At 36.2% G+C, this 5,545-nt stretch overlaps 1 pseudogene; it reads right to left on the bottom strand.

Moving 5' to 3' along the window:
• Window positions 1-201: 201 nt before the first annotated feature.
• Window positions 202-771, bottom strand: LOC107871593 (annotated as a pseudogene).
• Between the last annotated feature and the right edge of the window lie 4,774 nt (window positions 772-5,545).

The raw sequence follows: 5,545 nt of genomic DNA, 5'->3' as shown, positions 1-5,545 counted from the left end.
CGAATGTGCTTGAAATTAAAAAAAAAAAATTACTATTTCAACCAAAAAAAAGAAAAATTACCCTGTTGTTGATACGATATGATAGCTTGTTACTATCCTTGGCTAGTTTTCTTGTTAATTTGTACAAGAACTTCTATACTTCATTAAAAATAGAATTCAGTGATTAAAAACAATTCATTTTCATGGTCCTTTTTTGACATTTTATCTGAAAAGTTTTGAGTTATGAAATGAAAAATTTGGATCTAGCTCCACGTGTTCAAGTGGAAACTCCAAGCCTATAATTGGAGGACTTGTTGATGAAGTGTTAGTTGAGAACAAATCGGGGAGGTCTGATTCTGAATGGTACACGTTATGAATTCTCCGCGAACCATTCATCTAGCAGCTTGGTAATGAGAAGTAATTTGACAGGGGTTGTAGGAGACACAAAAGATGGCGAATAATATCCAACCAAATTATCATCAACTTGTGACATCTGAAAATGCAGATTTTCATCTACGAAACCAGAGAATGTAGGTGAAAACTGAAAAGAACATGTTGCTTCTTTCTTGTCCAAATCATTAGTATTCCTTCTCAAATTTGCGACATTTGGTTCGATTGTACTGTTCTTGGATTGTTGGCTTGTTTCTTGAGTTCATGTTTCTCTGGTTATTTTGGTTGTGTAGCAAAGTGAAAAGTTTGGTTACAAGTATGTGACCCTTTGTATGTGATCTCAAATAGTGCAGGATCATCATTAGACTTTTGCACTTGCTTTGTTGCCCAACAATTCTGCATTAGTTCGGACCCTGCTAATGTAATATAAACACCAAAATATGTATAACGGGGGTGTGTACTAAGAACACCAACCAAGGTGTTCAAGCATAAGTCAGCTAAAAAGATTGTCTAACGGTTTTATTGATAGGTGTTCAAGTATAACAGGGGTGTGTATTGAGACATCTTTCCACTTATTACTTCCAGTTTTATGTATTTTATTCAGTTGCTCAAGAGTTATGCTAGTATCATAGGTTATCTTAGGATCACTTGTAGTTCTAATCACCGTGTGACGTCCAGGGGTGTCGCACCCCTTTTTTAACGCCAAAAAGATAAATTTTAAGTTTGAAAAGGGTTTTTATTATTAAGGTGACAAAAGATGAAATTTTGTTTCGAAAAAGAATTATTTTTACATTCAAAACTCAGAGTTGCCACTGGGCATAATCGAGTGTGCCAAGTCACCTTTGAAAATCCTTTTTCAAAATGGTTTTGACTCTAAGACTGATCCGCGAACAAAGTTCCGGCTAAGGAATTCTACTGATCAAGGGGAAGGTGTTAGGCACCCCTCGATCCCGTGGTTCGACCACAGTCTTTTGGTGGAGCATATCAGCTAATTTGGTAATACGAGTGTATAAACACATAAACACACAAAACCAATCAAACAAACAATAAAACAAAACAAGTTCAAAAATATAGTGACCAGTCCAGTTTATTACAGACCCAAAAATAAAAATGCGGTAATGTAAATCCTATTCTAAACTAATCCTGGACTATGCTCTACCCGATGCCTCGGGCCTTGATCACGATCATCTTCCACCAACATAATACATCGGGGTGTTCCCCGGTGAATAAATACAATGAGCTTCGGGGCATTCCCCAGCTAAATGAATACATCTTTTCAATGCGATAAAACAAAATCATTCAAGCATTCAACAATCATAATTCCTATGTTTTCCTACCCAACCTACCGTTTGCCTATCCGCTTCGGCCTAATCATAATACTATCATGTTAACATCATCAATGAATAAAAATTAACAATCCAAATAAACCAAATAAAATTTTCAACTAGACAATTTTCAATACCATCCCAAAATCAATATTCACCCAAAATTGTACCCGATTCATTTAATTATCTAATTCATCCAATCAATCAATCAATCAATCAATATCAACAATCATTTATGATAAGTTCAAATATATCAAAATCAACTAAAACAAAATTCAAACACCACAAATTCAACCCACAAAGTACCAAAAACTTAAAGATTAGTGGAGAATGATATAAGGAATGGACCTTAATGTGTCTTTCGATATCAATTCACGAACCCGAATGGAATAAAATATGATTCTGAAATTCAAGCAATGACCCAAATCCAGAGTTAAGAAAGATGAAATTGACGACAAGCCGGTAACCTAAATCGAGAACCTCGATGAACGACCTCAACTGAAAAACCTTTTCAAACTAGAAATCGAAATCCAACAGCGACCACCCTTTTTTTTCTCCTATTCTCCTCCCCTGTATTTTCTGTCTGTGAGCGTGTGGTTATTTTTCGGTGAGGTAGTTTTGAGCGAGGTGATGGCGGTCAATCAGAGTTAACGGGGATTTTCTGTTTAGGATTTGAACTATAGTGACTTCCGGTGAGTTATCATCGGAATCGCCAAATAGCTAACAGATTTGGTTGGTTATTGATGGGTTCGGTCGGAGATGGTATTCCGATGAAGAATCACTGAAAATAGTCAATCCCCACCTGTCACCTCTCTTCTCCGCCGATCTCTCTCTAATTTCTACTATTTCTGCTCGTTTCTTCACTGTAGGTGCTGTATGGATATCATTGTGTAGTGTGTGGGTAATTTTTTAGTGGGTGGTCATTTTTTGCTGTGTATTCAGTCCATGGTCAGTATATGAGAGATGTGTGTGTATCTTTTTGTTGCTGTGTGTGTTGTGTGTGAGTGTATCTGTGAGATTGGTGTAAAAATAGTGTCTATTCTGTATTCTAGTGTGTGTATCTTGTGAAAGAAGAAGAAGAAAAAGGAAATAAGGGAATTTGTGTATTCTCCTTTTTTGTTCCTCTGCGTGAATGTGTTATTTCTGAGTATTGGTGTGTTATGTGCTACTGTGAGGTGGGGTAGAGGTAGTTAGGTTGTTAATTTATTAGGGAGTTTGTTATTTTTTGTATTTTTGTGGGGTATAATCACATGGGCGAGGGAGCGTGGTAAGGTAAGCTAAAAATGGATAAAATTGGACTTTGGGAGGGACAAAATTAGGTGTCTACAACATGCCCCCTTTGAATGTAAACGCGAAGTGTTTTTAGACAAAGAAGTAGACAATGAGACAAAATTTTGATCCGACCATTATTCAAAGGAAGAAACAAAAGGAAGAAGGACAACTGAGTTGGAGAGTCGAGTGAGGTCCCTGTCGAGGTTTCGGTCCGCGACTCTATCATTACATTAAAAATAAAAATTACAAGTTAAAATATAAATGAAATTACAAAAATCCTATCTATACAGCTTTTGTTGGACTTTTGACTTGAGTTTCATCACCCTATTCTTCAAGTGGGCTCCTGATTTGCAATTTCCTTAACTTGTTGTTTGGCTTCAATTGCTTCACCTTGTTGCTTAACTTTCAATTTCTTCACCCTGTTCTTCAGGTGGGCTCCTGACTTGCTATTTTTTCAATCTGTTAACTTTCAACTTTTCACCTTGTTGCTTGACTTTCAACTTCTTCCCTTTCTATTTATTCGCCCTATTCTTCAAGAGGGCTCCTGAAATCATATCAAAACTAAAAAGAAAATTATCCCAAATAAAGATTATTATAAAGAGATTTCATTTTCCAGAAAGGTGAAGTCCAAACAAAAGAATTAACTTTTGTCCCAGTTTATCATCAAAGGACTTTTGTGAAAGTCACATCACTATAGGAATCAAGGAGAGTTACTTGACTAAAAGGTATGCCTTATAGGAATCAAAGGAGATGACTCGACTAAAAGTTACGTCTTATAGGAATCAAAGGGGATGACTCGACTAAAAGATATGTCTTATAGGGATCAAGGGAAATGACTTGACTAAAAGGTACGTCTTCTAGGAATCAAGTGGAATGACTCGACTAAAAGGTACATTTTATAGGAATGAAGAGGAATGACTCGACTAAAAGGTACGTCTTATAGGAATCAAGGGAGATGACTTGACTAAAAGGTACGTCTTATAGGAATCAAGAGAGATAAATCCACTAAAAGGTATGTATTATAGGAATCAAGGGAGATGAATCAACTAAAAGGTACGTCTTAGAGGAATCAAGGGAGATGACTCGACTAAAAGGTATGTCTTATAGGAATCAAGGGAGATGACTCGACTAAAAGGTACATAATATAGGAATCAAGGGGAATGACTCCACTAAAAGGTACGTCTTATAGGAATCAAGGAAGATAACTTGACTAAAAGGTACGTCTTATAGGAATCAAGGTAGATGACTCGACTAAAAGGTACATCTTATAGGAATCAAGGGAGATGACTCAACTAAAAGGTACGTCTTATAGGAATCAAGGGAGATGACTCGACTAAAAGGTACGTCTTATAGGAATCAAGGGAGATGACTCTCCTAAAAGGTATGTCTTATTGGAATCAAGGGAGATGACTCGACTAAAAGGTACGTCTTATATGAATCAAGGGGAATGACTCGACTAAAAGGTATGTCTTATAGTAATCAAGGGAGATGACTCGACTAAAAGGTACATCTTATAGGAATCAAGGGAGATGACTCAACTAAAAGGTACGTCTTATAGGAATCAAGGGAGATGACTTGATTAAAGGTATGTCTTATAGGAATCAAAGGGAATGATTCAACTGAAAGGTACGTCTTCTAGGAATCAAAGGGAATAACTCGACTAAAAGGTACGTCTTATAGGAATCAAGGGAGATAACTCGACTAAAAGGTACATCTTCTAGGAGTGAAGGTTCAATTTAAGAAGTGTATCACCTAGCAAATGAAAATTGAAATCCCTGGACAAGAAAGTGTGTCTCCGGGGGATATAGGATGATGATTTTTTACCATGATTTGATTATCAAACCTGTGCAGCAACATAGCTTCCTGCATTTGTAAAAGTGAGGCATTGCAGGCCTTGATATTTATGCTCTGAAGTCCTTGCTTTGAAGGTAATATGTTTCCTATTTTATAAAAAAAAACTTGTGAGTTTAAAACATGGTGGTTGGTTTATGGCTTTAGCTTTCGCGGAGATCGCCCTTGCCCTCATCACATTTAACCTTACTTTCAACCATTAGCATATATCATTAAATTGATGCATAATTGACCCAAACTCAGGTTATTAAGAGTGACTCTGAAACAAACACAGTATTTCTGCTTTGCCATGCTTCTCAGATAGACCCTTTGAACCTTGGTATTTCCATGAGTTTCCCGATTTGTCTGTTGACAAAACTTCTGCATGCCCTTTTTATTTGGATCATAATCATGTCTTTTTCATATGCTAGCTTTTGTCTTACTTTGTGCAATTAAAGAAGCTGGTAGCCAGTTTTGAAATCTTTTCTCACTTGTTTCGACATGGACTTGACTCAAAGACAAGAGAGAAAATGATAATTTTATTTGGATAACTGACTCAATAAAATAAAAATAAAAATAAAGAAAAGAAAGAAAAGACAATGAATGTCCCCATTTGAAACAAAGAAACGAAAAATTTATCTAGAAATGATAGTCAACTCTAATGATTATGCCATGCATTTTGGATTAAGCTGTCTGATCTTTTCATCCAAACTTTCTACCAATTGTTGTTGAGTTAATGGCCTTGGAAC

This window comes from Capsicum annuum, unplaced genomic scaffold, assembly GCF_002878395.1.
Source record: "Capsicum annuum cultivar UCD-10X-F1 unplaced genomic scaffold, UCD10Xv1.1 ctg80394, whole genome shotgun sequence".
Classification (NCBI taxonomy): Eukaryota; Viridiplantae; Streptophyta; class Magnoliopsida; order Solanales; family Solanaceae; genus Capsicum; species Capsicum annuum.
The sequence above is the reverse complement of the archived record's forward strand: the minus strand, read 5'-3'. Positions and strand labels throughout refer to the sequence as shown.